The sequence below is a fragment of the Sapajus apella genome, unplaced genomic scaffold, assembly GCF_009761245.1.
Source record: "Sapajus apella isolate SASKATOON/1434 unplaced genomic scaffold, GSC_monkey_1.0 scaffold32, whole genome shotgun sequence".
Taxonomy (NCBI): domain Eukaryota; kingdom Metazoa; phylum Chordata; class Mammalia; order Primates; family Cebidae; genus Sapajus; species Sapajus apella.
Genome location: NW_022436972.1, coordinates 3,337,033 through 3,357,315, shown reverse-complemented (window position 1 = coordinate 3,357,315; position 20,283 = coordinate 3,337,033). Strand labels below are relative to the sequence as shown.

General features: G+C 48.8%; 1 protein-coding gene across 4 annotated transcripts in view; it reads left to right on the top strand.

The window, feature by feature from the left end:
* The first annotated feature begins 408 nt into the window (after nucleotides 1–408).
* The window catches only part of SLC7A1 (solute carrier family 7 member 1), a 79,799-nt gene continuing 59,924 nt past the window's right edge, over nucleotides 409–20,283 (top strand). For 3 of the 4 annotated variants that reach the window (XM_032294826.1, XM_032294825.1, XM_032294828.1), the window contains exon 1: nucleotides 7,171–8,997. The gene's annotated coding sequence lies outside the window, so the exon portion shown is untranslated. Of the gene's footprint in view, nucleotides 432–7,170; nucleotides 8,998–20,283 lie in introns of those variants that run through there. The other variant, XM_032294829.1, reaches the window with a different exon arrangement.

Sequence of the window (20,283 nt, the reverse complement as noted above, 5' to 3'; positions counted from 1 at the left end):
ACCGCCTCTGGGCTGGCAGCCGCCGCCGCGCCGCGTTCCCATTGGTGCCGGGCTGTGACGCTACCGAGCGGGGCCGGGGCTGCCTGGCCCGGGGGCGGGCGCGGGGCGCCAGGCGCGAGGGCGGGGGCCGGGCGCCTGGCTGATGAAACCTGGCGCCGGATCCCGCCCGCTCTCGCCGCCCATTCAGTCCGCGCGGGCAGGTGTGAGCGGCGAGTCAGCTGCCTGGCAGGCGCGCACGCGGCCGCCGGCTCCCGCTCACCGCAGCCTCCACTCCTCTCCCCGCGCGCCGCGCCCCCGCCCCGCCCCGTCTCTGCGGCCAAGCGTCCGTTGGTCCTTGAGCGCGTCCGACCGTCCGTCCGTCCATCCGTCCGTCCGTCCGTCCGTCCATCCTCCGCCCGCGGTCCTGCCCGAGTCCCTCCGCCGCCGACTCGGTGAGTGTCCGGCCCCCGCCAACGCTGGGGCAGCTCCTTGGGCCCGGGTCATCTCGGAGGGGGCCCTGGCGCCGCGTGGGGCCGCGGGAGGGCGGCGCGGGAGTGGCGAGGGTCCCCGCGCCGGGGACGCTGCCATCCTCCGGTGAGGGCAGGGCCAGGACCAGAGCCGGGCAGGCCCCAGGGTGGGCGCGCGGGGCCGGTGCCCATGCAGCTGTTTCCTCCACGGAGTCCATTTTGGCTTCCTGAAGCCGCGGCGTGGTGCATGATGCAACACCAAGTGAGTAAGCCTGGGCGACCTGGCAATGCCCGCCCAGCGCTAGTGTCCGGGGACCGGCGCTCCGCGACGTACGGGGTGGTCGGGGTGGGTAGGCGGGCAGCTGGCGAGGGGGCCGGCCCGGGAGGCATCCGGAGCCCGCTATCGGCGCGACCTTCCCTTACATGGCGCGGTGCACAGCACCCCGCCCCGCCACGAGATCGGGGATGTGTCATCAGCGGTGGGTGGGGACCCTGCCGGCTGCCCGGAGGGTGGTCCCGCGGCAGGTGGCCAGCCCTGGCAGTGTGCTGCCACCTCTGCGCGGTGGTCGCCCTGACCTAGGGCCATCAGCCCTCCGCTCTTCCATAGACCCCAGAACGCTCCGCCTGCACCTCTCGTCAGGGTCCTCAAGATTGCTTCTAGGAAGTCTCCCCTAGATGGGCTTCCTTGTGACCCAGTGTGGCCTTTTCTGAAATGTCAGGGTTCCTCAAGCCCTCCACGTGGTCTGGAGTGAGAGGAAGTTCTTCTACCTTTTTTAGAAAGGCACCCTATTCTCAGGGTGTTCCTTTCTGCGTAGTAGAAAACTTCCCGGGCACGGGCGGGTCAGTCATTGTAAAACCTGCGTGTTTAGAGAGCGGCAGCTGCACTGTGGTACCGCAGCAGCTTGCTGGTTCGTCTCCTGACTCTTTCTAGGGGATGCGGGAACCAGATAGCAGCTGTGTTTGACCTGTGTGACTAGGATAGTCAGACATGTGCCTTCAGGAAAAAAAATAAAATAACCTACATTTCCCAGTCGTCACGTCATTGCCGCCATGCCCTCATGTGCTGGGTTTTAGTCCAGACGTAGTTACCAGATGGTTGGGGTTTCAATCCCAGGTGTATCTCCCTAAAAAATGTTTCTTTTAACTTACATTCGACTGGTAGAATTGTGTCTGTTGGCCTCTGGCTGAATGCCTTAATTGTATTTAATTTGAATTATAATTTATTTGGTATTTATAACATTTCTTGTCCTTTATGTTTGGTTCAGATAATAGGAAACCATGATACATTTATTCCTGTGATATTTTTAGTTGGCCTCAGTGGAAATTGTCATGATTTTTATATGAACACATCCTCCTGTTACTAAAAAAAAAAGATCTTATTTAAGTCACATGAACAGAATAGAAAGTTAGGGGAAAGGTCAACAATAGATTAAAATGGTTTTTAAAATAGGTTTAGCGTATTAAAATCATGTTTAATTATTATAGAGGTAAAATTCAAAGGATGTCAAAGGAGTTTTGAGTAAAGAGGACAGGCCTTAAAAAGTAGATGGGAAATGTACTCCCTTGTTTGGGTCTGGCTCTCAGAGCCACGTGCTCCTGTGCATTTGATCATTTGCTTTAGGTGAAAAAAAAAAGGCTTGAAAGACAAGATTGTTGACTCCAAGGAGTTTACATTTGGTAGAAGAACTCATTCTTTGATGGAATTAAATACATGTTGATGGGTTATTCTAGTCTGTAGTTTCTTTTAACCGTAGTCCTTACAAATAGGTAATTATGTTGGGCACAGAATTATGTCCAATTAAATTACTCCTTTCTCATTATCAACCATGTATTTGGAGTGATTGCTCTTAATCCTAGGGACAAATCTGAAATGTGAGTAAGTGCATCCTTGTTATGGAGAGAAATATTTCTTCCCTCTGACTGTGGAGATATTTGGGTCTCGGGGTTCTCTCTCCTAGAGGCATCTCAGAGATGCCTGTCACTCCACCTGGCTCTCCTCACTCCAAGCGAGACCTTCCGATGGGATGCTGGTGTTTTTCTGTATAGTTGCTCCCTGCAGACCCAGATAGATTTTAAAGGCAGACCCAATGGGGTTGGCGAGTGGATTCATGTGAGGGTAAGAAAGGGTCAAGCACAACTGCAAGCACTGCGGGGGTGCCGTATTAATGAGAGGGGAAGGCTGAGCAAAGAACGTGTTGGATGAAAGAGGCACTTTTTGAAAGCCACAACTGAGCTTTTTAGAACTCTCATCCCCAGGGTCAGGCTGGAAGACTTATCCTCCTGGGGCCCCTCTCAGGTGCCTGCCTGTGTGTTACAGCCAGCTTTATTGACTCCTCCCACCAAACCTGGGGGTCTCTTCAGTCTGTCTCCTTGTTGCCCATGGCCTCCCTTTGCTCCCCTGCTGCCCTCCGGTGGGCCGCCCAGCGCTGGGCTTGTCCTGTGGGATGGGGACCCTCTAAATATGGAGTTCAAAGGTCCTGGGGTGTTCCTGGATCTTCAGGACATCTGCCTCTCCTCGTGTTTCCCAGGCCTCAGGTGAGGGTATATCAGTTCCCTGGCCAACCTGCTATCCACCCCAGGGTTTAGACCTCTCCTCCAGTGAGGGAACAGAGTAGTAGCTTCATTTGTGGCAGATTATCTGCCTTGTGATAAACTTTAGTGGCCTCTCTGTTTCTCGATAATCGGCCTCCTCCCCCACCCCCATACCCAGCTACAGTGCAGCCTTGAAAATAACCACCCCTGTGGTTCAGTGTGGGTCATGATCTGTCAAGCCAGGTTTAGTGGATTTGCCAAATGGAATTGCCGGAACGATGGGCTGCAAATTGGGAAAGTGATTTCGTGGCTTGCTAGCCGTGTTCATTTCTCTCCCAAGGCATTCGTTCAGATGTGCAGTGCTGGCAGACCCAGGGGATGCTGGCTGCTTGGCCCACTGGTCAGGATTTGGTCATCTTAGGAACACAGGGTGCGGAAAAGACATTTCTGGACTTTGGACTAGATTCTGATCTGTGTGCGGTTTGCCCCTCCTGCCACACCCAGCGGCTCTTTCCCTCTGACTATTGTCAGGAATGGTGGGGACTGGCAGGTATTCCTTTTGTTGAACACACTGGGTAACTGGAGTCAGAGCCGTGTGACTGAGGGAAGAGGCTTCACAGCTTCAGTGCGGAATGGGGTGATTATCTGCCCCGAAAGGAAGCATGCTGCTTTGAGGAACCAAGGGGAGTTAGGACCGATGCTGGGAACAGCACTGCTCCTGGCTTCTGGAATCCTGGCTTTGCTTCTCTATGAAGTAATTTAGACTTCCTGAACCTTACACAGTGGCTCCGTCTGTGTATTGGGAGAGCCTGTCCCTCTCAGCCTTACAGTAGTAAAATTAGAAAGTATGGAGTCCATGTTGTTCTTTGAAAGAATAAAGGTACCAAGTCCATGCATTTAGATTTCTCTCTTGAGATCAGTCCTTTTGTTAGCAGCCTGCAATTCTGACCATGGCAACAAAAAAATCAAGTGCAAGGAAACCTAGGGGTTGGTCTGGGGGTGGGAGAGAATGTCCCTTACCCTAGTAGGACTACGTCTGTCTACATTGTCTTCCCATTTTTTTCTGATTGTCTCCTTGCCCCTCCCTTTTCTGGGGGTACAAGGGCATAGCAGTTTTGCTTCCTAGCTTTCCATGTTCCTACTGCAGTGCTTTCTTCAGAATATTTGTTCAGATCAGGTTCTTGGCCATGAGGACAGCCAGCTGCTTTCCTGTTTCTTTAAAGGTGGATCCTACACTCCTGTGTCCTCCTGCACAGTGAGTTGTGCGTCCTAGAGACCATCTAGCAGTGGTGACTCTGGGAGTGGCCTCTGCTTGGTGTGGGGCCTCTGCAACTTGAGGTTGTGGGGGCCTCTGCATTGTGAGGTCAAAGGAGACGTCATGACCCCTACTGGCAGAAAGTGCAGAGCCCCAGAGTGGGTTCCACTTACGGGATAAGTGGCTTTTCTGAGATATTTCTCCGAGCCACATTTAAATTCTTTTTCATATTGTTTGCATAGTAATTGGCTTCTAGTGCCTATCTTATAGGACTGAGAGGATTTAAATGAGATAATCCATGCTATGGATTTAACACAGCCTTTGGCACACACTAAATCTTGAATGTAAATGTTAACTATTATACTGGAAAGAAGGCTCTGTTCCTTGATTTAGGTGCAGGAGAAAAATAATTATTTTTCCTGAGGTAGGGTTGTGCTCTGTCACCCAGGCTGGAGTGCAGTGGTGCAATCACAGCTTGTTGCAGCCCCCACCTCCTGGGCTCAAGCGATCCTTCCACCTCAGCCTTCTGAATAGCTGGAACCACAGGTGTGCAACCCCATGCCTGGCTCATTTTTAATTTTTATTTTTTGGTAGAGAAGGGATCTCATTATGTTGCCCAGGCTGGTCTCAAACTCCTGACTTCAAGTGATCCGCCCACCTCGCCTCCCTAAAATGCTAGGTTTATGGCCGTAAGTCACTGAACCTGTCCCCGAGAAAAATAACTTTTATAACAATTTAATTCCACTCTCTTATTTTACCAAGACGTTAAAATGTTGTGCTCTTTCCTTGGGCTTGTGTCTGAATTGGAAAGGTCAGACATAGTCCTGGTGTGCTGGAGGAGGCCTGTGGGCCTCTGAGGCATCTGCTGACAGGTTCACCATCCCATCTGGTCCTAGGTCTGAGGGAAGGACAGTAGTCTCTGGGCTCTTTTGGCTCTGACTGCCAGATGGACTTGAAGCCATCCCTCTTTGGGATCCCGGTGCCTCCCTGGGCACGGGGTGCAGGTTTGCTTAGGTCACAGACCTGTACACCTTGGGCTTGGTGACTCCTTGGACCCACGGGAAACAGAGCTCACAGCCCCTTTCTTAGTGTTTGCTCTGTACGTGTGTGTGTGTGTGTGTGTGTGTGTGTGTGTGTGTGTTTGGTAGGGGGCAGGATGGAAGTGACTGCCCTAGCTATAGTCATTCCTGTTTCCAAACATTTTGTTCAAATTACTCTGAAGCCCTTTGGTTTTTTGGAAAAAGCAAAGCTGAAACTCTGGGCCCTGTGTTTCCCACCTCACTTATCCCATGCTTGGGTCGGTAGGATAGGATGGATGCTGCCATACAGGGCGGGGTGGTGGGCGACACCCACCTGGGGGCAGCAGTGAGAAGGCAGGGGACCAGCCTGCCCATAAAGTGGCTGGAGTTGGTCTGGTACGGTCAGCTTGGAAGTGTCCTTCTCTACGTCGTCTGCCTACCAAGTGCCATTAGCCAAAGTCTGTTAGGCCAAGTAGGAAGGAAGGGAGGGGCTCCAGGGCTAGGTAAGATCAATCATTGCAAGCACTTACATAGTGCTCACCATGTACTCTGTGCTTTATCTGTTTCCTTTGAATCCTCCCAACCACCCAATGAGGTCAGCCCTTCTGCTTTGACTGATGGGGAGAGGGAGGCAGGTGGCCCACGGCTCACAGGTAGGCAGTCAGTGGCAGAGTGAAGATCGGAACCCAGATGTCTGCCTGTACCTGGGCTCCAGCCTGTCTTGGGATGGGCCTGGCCTGGCCTGTGCACCCTGAGTGGGAGGCAGGCAGATCTGAAGCCCATCTGCCTGTGCCCTTGTTTCTGGCTGAGTCCAGGTGGTTCTGGCTCCGGCCACCCACCCCAACGCTGGTTGGCACCTGGCTTCCCCTCTCTTTGCCCTGATTTACCTCTGCTGTCTCTGAATGCAGGTCTTTCCCCTCCAAGTCCCGGCACCTGGCACAGCTGGAGCCCTGGGGTCCCTGGGGCAGCTGCGCTGGGATGTGGCCAATGTCAGGAGCTGGTGTGTGTGACAGAGGCTGGGCTGCATTTTTTCTGGGTCAGTAGTTTGGCATTTACATCACCAGCCTTTTGCTGGATGTAATGTCTCTTGCTCAGACCACAGGAGAGCCTTGTTTATCACCATCCAGCCATGTCCACACCCCACCACCATCTCCACCTGGGGAGACCCCTTCACAGGGGGTCTTGTGGGAACCAGAAACTGTTCATAGGGGACAGTCGGCTTCCTTTTCCGTATTCCGTCCTTCTTAAGGCCAGTGGCCACTGTCGTCCTGCCCTTGGCTTGGCTTTGCTGATTTTAACAGTATCTTGCGTAGGTGACCCCTTTCCTTAGAGGATGCTTCTTTAACACTCTCAGAGAGCCTGGGGCAGGAGCGGTCCACACGAGGGCCTGCAGCAAGGGCCTATCTTCCCCAGAGTGACTCGGGAGTGTCTTCTGGGCTTGCAGCTTTTCCATAGGGCCAGGGACACCTCCTGCTCTCCCTTGAGACGAGGCCCGGTCCAGGAGCTGGGGGCATTAGGGTGCACGTCCTGAGACCCCATGAAGGCCCCCTGGGAAGGACTGCATGACAGAGTTAGGAAAACTGTTCCCTACCCCTTTTTGCCCTTCTCCTTTTCCCCTTTTCTCTTTCACCAGTTTTTGGATAACATTTCAAACTTACAAGTTGCAGAGGCCGGGCGCCGTGGCTCATACCTGTGATCCCAGCCCTTTGGGTGGCTGAGACAAACAGATCGCTTGAGGCCAGAGTTTGAGACCAGCCTGGCCAACATGGTGAAACCTGTGTCTACTAAAAATACAAAAGTTAGCCAGGCGTTGGTGGCGCACAGCTACTCAGGAGTAGGTAGGCACAGCTACTTGGGAGGCTGAGACACAAGAATCACCTGAACCCAGGAGGCAGAGGTTGGCCACTGCACTCCAGCCTGGGTGACAGAGTGAGACACTGTCTCAAAAAAAAAAAAAAGAAAGAAAAAGAAAAGTTGCAGGAGGGTAAGGAACTCCTGAGTACCCTCTTCTCAGATGCACAAGTGGTTTATGTTTTGCCCCCTTCTATTCTCTCTCCACCCACATACAAACTCACACATGCACACAGACACAGGCATTTTTCCTGAACCATTTGAGAGTAAGCTGAAGACATCACGCTGTTTTATTTGCTCTGTATACTTCAGTGTATATTTCCTAAGAACTAGGACCTTCTCTCACGTAACCACGGTAAGACAGCAAAGTCAGGAAATTGAACATTGACACAACCGTGTGATTTAGCCCACAGTCCGTGTTCAACCTTCAGTCGTCCACATAGCCTCCTTTATAGCTAAATGTATTTTTGGGAAGGAGTTGTGCAGTGTGGGGGTTCTTTCTAAAGGGCTGTAGTCTAATTTTCTACCTCATGAGCCTTTTTAAGAAAAAGTGTTTCTAAAAGTTAGAATGCTTATTGTGAAAATTTTGGAAACTACAGAAAAGTAAAAGAAGGAAAAAATAAAAATCATTCGTAATTCCAGCTCAGAGGCTGAGTGATCGACCAGGTAAACGGCTTGCAGAAAGGTGGTAGCAAGACTTTCTCAGCTCCTTCCGCTCTGGTGACTTGGCCATGCAGACCTGTGGTCCCTCCACCACCCACACCAGGCAGGAGCCCTGAAGCCGAGTCCTGGGGCTGTGGGAGGAGCCGGCCCCTGTCTGGAGCTGACTGTCTTCCATGCTCCTGCCCACCCCTTGGGGAGGTGCCCACCAGGCAGGCGGACTTAACCAGCCTTGGTGGTGCCTTTGTGGTGCGGAAGGGTGGAGATCGTTACTAAATATCCAGAACTTGTTGGAGACTTGAAATGTTGCAGGCCCACTCTTGCCTGGTTTATACCTCTTGCTTCCTAGACTTGGCAGAGGTTAAGGCTGGGGCCTTGGAGCGTGAGTGAGAGAAACAGCACTGGCCCCGAGTCAGTGACCTCTTGGCTGCTTCGGGCGGTTGTTAGACTTGCCTTTTATGAGCCTCTTGGCTCCTACCAGTGGGTTACAGAAGAAATAAAATGTGAAATTCTGCCGTGTGAGGTTTGCTGTTTGCTAATGACTGCTTCTCAAAAGTTCCTAGGGAAAGGTTTTAACATTGGTGCAGGTAGTGAAGTTTGGATCTCGCTTCTCGGCTTTGTCTGCTTAGGTGGTCCTTTGGCCATAACAGCTGTAACTGAGAATAGGTATCCCGTTTCCTGGCCCAGAATGGGTCTTTGCTAAGCCAATCTGGTTTCTGGAAGGATTTTGTTCTTAGAAGCTTCTACGTCATTGTCTTCAGCTCCCCATCATTTGTACCTCAGTTTCCCTGAGCTGTAAATCTACGTTATGTGTGAAAATGGGCCTCTGAAGGTCATGATCAAAAGCCTTGAGTATTTTTCCATTTTCCATGTGTTTATTTTTTCTACTCCGGCCCCAGACCCTCTCCTTGAAGGAGCTGGCCTTGAGAGTGACTTCGGTGGGCAGCCGCCCAGACTCCACACACCCCGCTGAGCCCACGTAATGCCCAACCTGGACGGGCCAGGGCTGAAGGACTACTCTTCAAAGAAACCCTTTGAAGTGCAAACATTTCCTTTCCTGAAAAGAAGGGAAATTGAAATGAAAACGTATTGTTCTGTGTAGACAATGTTCTCTTCGATCAAAGACGGAGTGGGGCTTATAAAGGGAGATGCACAAATTAGAGCTTTGTGTGGCTGGTGGTGTGGACGTGAATATTCATCCCTGTGGAGGAAAACAGTGGGGCCTCTGAGATTGGTAAGATTGTATTTTCCTTTTTTCCTTCTTTTTCCTTAAGGTCCTGAATCTAGGCCTAATGTTCTGTTTGATGATGTCTCTTCTTTGTGTTTTTATCTCCTGGTAAGCATTGGGAGTGTCTTTCAGTAAATCGTGATCCTATTTCCATGTTAGAATATTATGTAGCCAGTAAGAACGGTGTTTTCAAAGAACTTTGATTTTATGGGAGAAACTCCAACGTTAAAAGTGAAACCATCTGGGTGCAATTTTCCATATTTGGTCTTATCTTAATGAGATAAATGTATTTGCACAGAAAGAAAAGACTGGTGAAATTGGACTTTGTTTTTCTCACTGCAGTGTTTGTGGCACCAAATTCGACTTTGTTTTTCTCACTGCAGTGTTTGTGGCACCTAAAATAGTGCTCAGCAAATATTTATTGAATGATTATTTTTATAATTAGTCAAACTATTTAAAGGAGGAATGTCTTTGAACTAATGTTTTGGCAGGTGGATGGGACAATATATTACTTTAAGTTTCTGTTGTAATTTTGCCCTGGCAACTCAGTTCTGGTTGATTTTGTTCTTTGTACACATATGAACCCCACTTTGCACTTTGGTACAAATTATACTGTGAATGGGTGACTTTAATATTTATATTTTTGGAAGAATCTGGTCTGATTGAAATCACAGTATCAGAATATTGCCTTTTTCCTGATGTTGGTGATTAGGTAGCTTTCCAGATGGAGTAAAATTACAGCTTCCTTTTACCCTTTAGCGAAGGAACCTTTGGGCCAGCTTGTCCTGTCCTGTGGTTGAGAATTTTTGCCTGATTTACCCAAGGTGTCTTATCCTTGAGCATCCAAGGCTACCAAGTTACACTGTTCATATGTCATCCTGGTTTCTAATGTATAGTTGTCTAAAAACGCAGCTTTCCATTCTTACCTGTACTGTAGGTTAGCTTGGAAGATGTCCATCCCTGGTCTCAGTGGTCTTGTTTAGGGAGTCTGAACTCCCTGCAAGGACTGTCACAGCTGTCCTTCCCTCTCTGGTGAGATTGTTTTATTCCTCCTTCAGGCACTTGGGATTGAGAGCCCTGTTGGCTGCCTCTTCTGTACTGCCAGCCTAGCACAGGGTTCTGGAAGTGTGGTGCTAGAAAAGCGTTTCTCTGGGTTACTTGGGATGGGGCTGCTGGTTACCCACACGCACTGGTACTCACCGCATGTTCCTGAGGATGGCAGCTTTTAAACTTCTTTGACCACAACCTACAATAAGAACTAAATTTACATTGTGATCAAGCACATACACAGAGGTACACATATTGATAAATAGATTAAAATGAAAATTTTTATGAAACAATACTCATTTTTACTATCTGTGGTACACTGAGATAATTTTTATTCTTTTCTATTTCATTACAAGAAAATTCCTGATAGCAACTAGGAGTTTGCAAAACACACTAGGTTTGGACATATGAGCCACACCTCACCTGCAACTCCACCACAGTGTCCTGAGTTTTATATTCACTGCTGACACTACGGAATGGTGGTCAGTTCTCCCTCCAGACCAGTTTGGGCAAAGGAAGTTGGGGAGTTGAGGCTTCCTTTTTTGTGGTCATTTGAGAGTTTCTGACTGAAGGGGACATTATTTTCTGCGATGATGCCCAAGTAGGTGAGCAGGTTTTCAGGGCAGACATGTGTGAATTCCCCAGTGTTGTTTGCCTATGCAAACAGGGGTATCTGTCCTTAGCTGACCTGACACGCTGGTGTCTCAAAGGTGGCCTGGTCAGATTGTATGTGAATTTTTGGAATTGGCCATATATTTGTTAGTTTCAGTGCTCTCATTTTCTTTGAGTTTATTTTCTTCAATGTGATGTGACGAAGAACCTATCTGAAAAAGTTAAGGATTTTGGGGAAGAAGAGTGAGAAGAGATACTCATAGAAATGTTATTATTATTTTTTACTACATCTTATGGGTTAAATTGAACGATATTGAAAATATGATATTAACAATAGCAGCCACACCATTAAATAGTTCTTCTTGAAAAGGTTGGATGGATTTTTGCTTAAGAAATGCTTGAATGTTTTTCATTTTTTTCTTAGAAAATAAATGTTCTTTAAGTAACAAGTCTGTGTATATAATTCATAAAACAATTGTAAATCAAGGGAATTGACTCCACCTAACAAGTGCATAGTGACATAACAGAACTAGAACAAGATAAATTGCCTCATTTATTGAAACAATGTGCAAAGGTCTGTCCTTGGTCTTTGTAAGTTTCTTTTATTTATTATGGTTCTCAACAAAAATAAATTAGTTGTGATAATTCAGAGTACTTAATTTACAATATTCTTAAAAATTCATATAGAAGTTTCAAATATTGGCCAGGTGCTGTGGCTCACCTATAATCCCAGCACTTTGGGAGGCTGAGGTGGGCAGATCACCTGAGGTCAGGAGTTCAAGACCAGCCTGGCCAACATAGTGAAACCTCACCTCTACCAAAAATACAAAAAGTTAGCTGGGCATGGTGGCACATGCTGTAATCCCAGCTACTCAGGAGGCTGAGGCAGGAGAATCGCTTGAGCCCAGGAGGTGGAGGTTGCAGTGAGACTAGATCATGGCACTGCGCTCCAGCCTGGGCAATACAGCGAGACTCTGTCTCAAAAAACAAACAAAAAAGAACTTACAAATATTACCATCACCATTGTTGGATTTGAGAAGAAATCTCGTGAACTTGATCTTATGCTATTATATATGTTAATGTTTGAAATAAGGGATGACTTTGTCATTGCAAGTGTACTCCACTTCCCCCATAAATCTATCACCTCTCATATTTAGCAGTTAGTTTTTTTGTTTTTGTTTTTTTAACTTTTGTTGGAAGACATTTCTTTTTCAGATTGCTTTCTTTCCAGAGGGCAATCACGGGAGAAATTAAGCAAGAGCATTCATTAATTCCTTGAATAATTTTATTGAACTGGGAAGAATGTCTGTCTTGCCGGTCTCAGAGCTTGATACAATTAGAATTTTAGAAAATTATCAGATCTAATTTGTGCTGGGATTCAGGCCTAATTACCCAAAGACTGTGTGGTCTGGTGAGTCAAGGTGAGGGCACTGCTGTCTCATGTTTCTTGGGAGATTTTGAGTAGGGCAGTGCTCAGGGCAGAAGAAAGCTCTCCACACAAATCCAAATCATTTTCCTGCAGCTCCTGCTGCCTGTGAGCGGTCCTGTGTGGAGCATCAGCAAGGGAGTTCTTGCTGAGTCACCCTGCATAGCCTTTGAGTTGCTGGAAGAGTTGAAGCCTACTAGGGGCTGCTGGCCTTGACCCACAGAGATCCCAGCAAGGGTCTCTTTCCAGCAAATCGTCCTGCTATGTGAAGGAAGAAAGCACCATTCTGCCCTGGGGGGCACTTGAAAGCAGAGAGAGAGGGAGAACATGGGTTTCTCGACATGGATGCTTTGTGGGAGCAAGCAGTACTGCCCCCAATCCAAATGAACAGTGGCTCAGACATCTGAGTTCTCTTCCCTTTTCCTGGAATTGCCCTTGTTGCTAGACTTCCTTGAAGGAACAGAACTGCATGGCACACTTTACTATGCATGCGGGTACTGGTATGGGCTCCTTCACAGTTCTGTAGTGAGGCCTGAGGGCCATATCCCTGCCAGGTCTAGACCTAACGAAGGGTCTGCACCTAACGATGCAAGCTGTGTAAAATAAAAAGTTAAACCTGGGGACAAGACTAATTAACTGCAGCGTATTTTTTCTAGAAATGTAGCACACAACGCAGGAAACATTTCCATTGTAGTTGTGTACATTGGGTGTATTTTGTAGTGTGCCTGCTCATTATGACTGTTACTTCTTCACTGCTGTCTAAATAGCATATAGGTAGGCAAGGCCATATGGGTTGGGCAGAAGTGGCAGTAGGGGCAGGCAGCAAGGATAGAGAGAAGGAATATGCATCTCAGCGAGCGTGCAACTTAAGAGTTAAGTACTTGGCATAACGTAATAGTGCATTTCGTATCCTAAAGTCACACCGTGGGTATCTTTAAACTGTCTAGACCAGCACGTGCATACAAATCCTCCCTTGGGGATCCCCTGAAATGCAGGTTCTGATTTGGTAGCTCAGGGAGGGGTTCTGAGAGATTTGCATTTCTAACCAGCTCTCACGATCACTTGGAATAGCAAGCACCTCCAAAACTGCTGGACCCTGGAATGACCGCAGGGAGACCCAGGCCGCCCAGGAGACCACATCTCCCTGAGGGCCTGGGATGCATGTATTTTTGTGCCTCCTGTACCCCGAGCAGTGCCTGGTATAAAGTAGATACTCACAACGATCTTTTCAACTGAACTGAAGAAGCTGCTGCCCCAGAGCCCATTTACTTTAGTGGCCTTGGAACGGCAGGAGTGTGGTGGGCCACAGGAGTGTGTCATAGCCTGTGCACTCATTTCGGCCCAGTCTGGTTATCACTTTACAGCTGTCTGCAGATAGGAAGTGTGAATTTGGCGGCAGAGGTGGACTCCTGGCACTAGCAAGGAGTGATAGCCGAGGGCTTGGCAGTGAGGACAGGACAGAACACTCACGTAAGAGAGGCAAGAACTCAGTAACCACCGCCGTCTGGGATGATTAGCCAAGGGTCAAGCAGCCCTTCTCATTTCAGGAGGTCTATGTTGTACACACACATGCAACTTGGTGCCTCCGTTTCCTCATTTGAAAAATGGGGAAACTTACAGTCCCCCTCTTGTAGGTTATATTAAGGATTGAGGCTTTTAGAGCCTTGCCAGGCTCAGCATGAGAGTGCAATAAATGTGAGCTGTAATTAGGATTGGTGTGTAAAGGGTTAAGCCCCAGCCTTCAGGGAGGTTTCTCCCGAAGAAAAATCCCATTCCTGAGGTTGCACAGAAATGTGTTGGTATTTTGCTGCTAAAGGAGTAGGTGTAAATTAACATGCAAAGTGATTCCTCCAGAAGGCTGGGGGTGGTGAAATGGGCCAAGGAGAGGTTGCTGCTTGTTCCTCATCCTCAGGAAATTCTTAATGGAAGAGGCAGATGTCAGGAGCCTTCTAATTAACGGGCAGGCGAGGTGGAAGATGAACCCGTCTCGGGGGTGCACTTCAGGGGCAGGCATGGCACTGCCAGAGCTGGCGCAGGGGTGAAGTTCCAGGGACCCTTGCCCGTAAGACCTTAAACCAGAGTGCCACTTAGAGGGGGCGGCAAACACTTGGATGTATGCTCTAGTGTTTAAGCCTCTTTACAGCTTACTTATATTTGGTTCTTTAAAAGTCTTAAAAGTGGCTCGCTAAAGGTAACGGGGTGCTGGGGCATGGCTCCCACACATCTGTGTCACCCCAAAGGTGCTGGGCATGAGTATTCAGGGAAACCTTGGCTGGGTCTGATCTGTATTTACTTCAGAGCTCTATGCCTAGCACATGGGTTTGCACAGGGACATTGAAAGTAAGAAAGAATAGAGCAAAGCAGATCGGCCTCTGGGAAGGATATGAAGGGGGGCCCAAGCTTCTGTATTTTACTGCAAATGCCTATGAAAACACCCAGAACATTCCTCAGTCTAAATGGTTTTCTTGTACCTTCTCACTGGGGGAGAAGCGGGGGTGGGGGGACGGGATGCCATGGGAATGGAGTTCTTGAGTTGAGTTGTATGTGATTTTTATTTTCCTCTGTTGCCTGGTTCATTAATTCATAAACTCCTTTAGAAGGCTAAAGAGTTCATTAGAAATATCCAATTTCTGTTAAATAGCATAGAAACATGTCATTTACATAAAAAAAAAAAAACTCAGAACTTGAGATCACTTGGATCACTTGTGCAAAATGTGAGCCAAGGCTGGCTCTTCTCTGGGAGGCTCTGGCAGTGGTGGGAATGGGGGTGGGGTCAGGAATGGAGGGCACTTGCGGTTTGCCCTGTGACCTTCGGAAGCTTTTGAATTTTTGAGCCATGCGTGTGTTGCCTTTTTGAAAATCCCATCATGGCATTGCTTCTTTAGGGAAATCTGATTTAGTTTTTATGGTACCTCTTGCAGGAATGTAGTGAGTAGCTTTTAATCACCTTTTTAACACTGTTCAGTCTCTAGAAACTTGCACATTATTCATTTGCCTCAGCAAGTGTTAAGATTAACAACATTCTACGTGGGTGAAACTTTGCAGTTGGGCCCGGGAATCGTCTCTCTGCTTTTTAGTACTCATCACCCTGCTGGAGAGGGAAAATCAATCAGCTAAGGAGACATGTCTTGATTGTTTAGCAAAGCAGCTATGTGAGGAAATTAAGACTCATTTCCAGGTGTGGAAAAGGCCTGCGAAGAAGGTTCTGCAAGCCATCGAAGGTGTGTTCTTCGCATATGTTTGTGTATTGTCTGGGTATAAAAAGGGGTAACATGGGACAGATCTCAAAAAGGGGAGGCAGTTATGAAGGCATTGAGAAATAAAAGTAGAAAAGCAGAGAAGAAGCATGGTGTAGGAGTCCCAGACTTTTAACAGAGCTTGAAGTACCTTGGACCCTTAGAACACAGAGATGTCCCCTCTGCTGTCCCCTCCTGCCTGGCCTCGGAAGCCCTCCGGGGGACTTATCACACTTTCTCTGCAAGGCAGTTCCAGGATGCACCACCCCCTCAGTACTCATGGGCTGGAGGTGGAGAGTTCTCCACAGGGTCCTCCTGGGGACTTATCACACTGTCCCTGCAAGGCGGTTCCCAGATGCACCACCCCCTCAGTTGCCATGGACTGGAGATAGAGAGCCCTCCACTAGGGTTCCCAGATGCACAGCACCTCAGTTCTCATGGCCTGGAGGTAGAGAGACTCCCGCACTACCGGCTCAGCCATGGACTCACCCTATCCCGGGTAAAAGGCAGGCACTCCAGGCCACGTTTTCTGCCTTGGGGTTCTGAAGAGCTTGTACTAGAATGCTACCCTCTGTGAAGTTTCCAGCCCTCAACAAAAAAGTCAGTGACATTCCATGGTTATGGATCCACCAAAGAGCTCTGAGCAGTTTGGTGGCCATGCCTTGAATGTGGATGTTGAATGGGAACAGCGGGGAACAGATGTAGTAGGAGCAAAGGGTCTGGTAGTAGTAGGACAACAACAGAGACCTCACTGAGAAGTGTCACTTTGCCTGTGTTAGCCCAGAAGCACTGAGCAGGGCACCGGTTCAACCAGAAGGAGCAGAATGAATGGCTCTTGTAAAAATAAAAAGCACTTGGTACCAGCATCCACGTGGTCCACCAGGTTTGTGCCCCATCAGAGGAATACTCTGGAGGAGCTTGGGCCCCGCCATTCGGAATAGTGAATTTCCATTGCCACTCTGGAAAGAATGAGCAGTTGTGGACCAAACATTTCATGGTCTGGTGAAAAGCTACTGGATGCTGGCCAGGTGCGGTGGCTCACGCCTGTAATCCCAACACTTGGGAGGCCGAGGCAGGTGGATCACCTGAGGCCAGGAGTTTGAGACCACCCTGTCCAACATGGCGAAATCCCGTCTCTGCTAAAAATACAAAAAAATTAGCCACACATGGTGGTATGTACCTGTAGTCCCAGCTACTCGGGAGGCCGAGGAAAGAGAATCACTTGAACCTGGGAGTCGGAGGTTGCAGTGAACCGAGATTGTGCCACTGCACTCCAGCCTGGGGACAGAGCAAGATTCCATCTCAAAAAAAAAAAGAAAAAAAAAAAATTCTAGTGGATGCTTATCCATTCATGACAGGGGCAGCCGTTTCCTGGTGTCAGATCCCGGCCGCGGTGTCCTGTTGCGCGGGGCGTCTCAGGTGGAGTTTGGAATGTCGGGATAGGCCATGAGAAGTTTCATTCCCACACTATCTCACCAGGGAGGAAGCCTGAGAGAAATTATTTTTCAAAAGGATTAGTGAGCCATACACATCAAAATATATACAGGCTTCATCAAAGGAAGGAGACCCAGCTTGAATTGAGGGTGAAGCATGTCAACAGCAGCAGCCTGGCCGAAGCTCTGTGTTGAGATATCTAGCCAGAGCTGTCTCCTGCCTGAAAGGTTTCTTTTAGAAAAACCCTTAACAGTGCCACCACTTGCATCTGTTTCTCTTCTGCCCTCCCGCGAAACATGCTTTTCCCCGGCGGAATGAAGGAAAAGGCAATATTAAAAGACGCGTCAGAGCCAGAGTTCTTGCCTACCTCCAGGTCCCGCCTGCGGAGAGAGAAGGTCAGGGCTGTGGAAAGAGGCCTTGAGTCTGAGAACAAGAGAACTCATTAAAGCCCGTGGCTTTTGACAGGCGATGACAGGGAGCCTGGGTACTTCCTTCAAGAAGGATCACTTCTCCCGCATTGGCGGATCCTTAGTGGGCTTGGAGTTCTCAGAGTACCCAGTGAAAAGGCGCCGGGCAACAGCTACGTGGGGTGCCCAGTTGACCTAGAAGCTCGCTGTGTCCTTTCCAGGAAGAAATAGTTCAGAGTGGATTGTGCCAGCTTCGCGTTCCTCTCCGGCCCCGGCGGGACTCTGGGTAGACTCAGCTGGAGACGGACAGTGGACACCTGGCACCTTTCCTGGGCCTCACAATGTTTGCCCAAGGTCCTTTAGGTTTGCCTTAGCAGATGTGATCCTGCCGATGACAGGGTATTCTTATTTACACACTTGCAGATGTGTGCGTATTAAAGTAACACACCATTGGTTTGAACAGAGCACATTTAGCTGTGCCACTGAGTTCATGTAAGGTTCACAGTGGGACAAAGGATGGCAAAGAGTCTGATTTGCAAAAAAGACTTCAGTTGTGCAGCACAAGTTCAGATGTCTTAAATATCTGCTCTCTGGGCAGAAATCTGATAAGGGTTGTGCAACAGAAGAGGGGACATCTCATTTGCCAGCCCCAGTGAAGTTTTGGCTTTTGTTTGGGGATGTCAGGGACTTCCTAAGAGGGTTGACTGAAAGATCCCAAAGATCTTTCAGTCTTCGGGTAAGAGATGCCATCAGTCTCAAATGGTGACAGGCCATAGCGAGAACCACAGACTTTGTGACCAGCTCTGGAAGTCAACGCATGTTCCTTGTCAGAACTTGCAAATGTTTTAGAATAAATGAAAAGCAAACAGGACTTTCCACAGCTGGTGTCATGCAGAGGCAGTGGAGGAAGAGAGGGTTGCGGGCTCCAGAAGAACGTGGTTCTCTGTGGCCGCTCAGCAGGCGGGCACCAGTGGTGCGTGGGGTGATCACAAATCTTTTGCAAATGCTATCATGGGACATGCTGGCCCACAAAGCCTGCTTTGCAAGCTCCTCCAAAGACAGAACCACTCTGCTGGAGGTGACTAAGATTGTTCAAGATATTATTTCTTGTGATCTTGGCTCTCCAAATACAGGCTATGTGACATTTCAGTGAGGAGCAGGACAACTTGATGGCCAAGAGGCCCATCAGAGCTGTCTGGTTTGCATTCTGCAGGTCATTGTAAAGCAAATTGCAGCCCCAGGATGGACACAACCCTCTCGGAGCCAAATTTCAGATTTCCCTGCTCTCTCCAGTTTGTTTTCCACCTGTCCGCCTTTACTCGGGACTTCCCAGAGCCACACCCCAGGAGACACCGCCACCCTTCAGTTAGTGACACTTCTCCTGCACTGGGCACCCAGCTTCCTCCACAGCCTCATCAACCCCCCCTCTCTCCAGCAACGAGGTGTTTGGAGCTGATTTGTGCATTTGGCTCCAACTGTGGGAGCCTGCTGAATCTGGCGCCTGGCTCTGGCTAACCCTGACCCAGTTGGGTGGGAGTTCAGAGTCAGAGCTGGGTGCCAGCCCAGCCACCAGCTTGAGGTATGGAGAAAAGCCCAAGACGTCCTTGGCAACAGAGTGGCTGGGATAGAAGGTGGCTGCCAAGGCGCGGGGAGACGAAGCCCCTGCCCCATCAAACCATCGAGTTCATTGTACCTTTTGCCGATTCAGGCTACAGTAAAAGACAACTACCTTATGCCAGATTTCATTTGAATTTTATAATTGAGCCTGTGTTTCACTCTGGGTAAAGCAGTTTGTAAAGTTCTGCACTGGCATTTAAATCTGGTGATTAAAAAAAGAAAACCAGCAATGGAGGTGACAGGCTAGGGCCAGGGCCCCTCTGACCCAGAGCTACCTGAATGGGAGGTGAGAGGAGCAGAGGTGTTGGTGCTAGATAGACCTGGGTTCTAGCCTTGTCTCTGGTGCTGACTGGCTGTAGGAGCCAGCTCCAGGCCTTCCTGTGCCCACTCGTCAGGTGCCACCTTCCAGGGTGTCTGAGACCGAGGCAGTGTCTGGCCAGTTCTCAGTATAGAGCAGTACATTTATCAGTTGGGCAGCAGATATCAGTTTTCTTTTTTTCCCCTCCTCATTCTTTCATTTAGTTTTAAATGGCGCTGGAGATGGTGCATCTGCTGTCCTGGAAGCCCACAGGGCACTCACAGAACAGGGCTCCTCCTCAGCAAGTGGACCATTGGGATGGCCCAGACATCCTGTCACCTGCTCTCACTTTCTGCAGCTCCACCAAGTATAGGTTTGATTTCAAGTTGGTACTATTGGTGTCAGCCTTTAGAACGTAGGGAGAATGCATGACCCTAAGAAACAGTGATACAATGCAAGTAACTGATGCCCAATTTTAACACCATGTCAGTTGCATTACCTTGTTCTCTGCTGTTAGAACATTGTTTAGTCTTATCTGCATATAGTTAGTGTGGTTCTTCCTATCTGCAGGAAGCTTTAAATTTCTTTTGTTTTCTTAACTTTTTTTTTAGAGACAGGATCCCATACTGACGCCCAGGCTGAAGTGCATGGCGTGATCACAGCTCCCTGCAGCCTTGACATCCTGGGCTGAAGCAGTCCTCCTGCCTCAGCCTCCTGAATAAGTGGGACTGCAGGTGCATACCACCACACCTGGTTAATTTTTTAAAATAGTTTTCGTAGAGACGGTCTTGCTGTGTTTTCCAAGCTAGTCTCAAACTCCTGGCCTCAAGGGATCCTCCTATCTAAGCCTCCCAGAGTGCTGGGATTATAGGCATGAGCTACCGCACCTGGCCTAAATTTCTTGAGAACTCCACCAGTGCCGGGCGTTCTTGTTCTTGTTCATGTGAGTACTAGGCAACGTTAAACATTAATGATATTTGGTGGAAATTAATACAAAATGTATTTCAGTTCTGAATGGGGAGCTCTGTATGCCCTTCCAGAAAGTTGAAAGGCAGGGGCAAAGGACCACAGTGGGCAGTCATGTCCCTCAAGCAGGGACAGAAATCTGTTTCTTTGGGCCAGCTTTGGAAAGATTTGTACCATATTGAAAACATAGACCACATTTGGAATCTAAACTTTTATTTAGACATTGGCATGAGAAACCTTTGGTTTAGT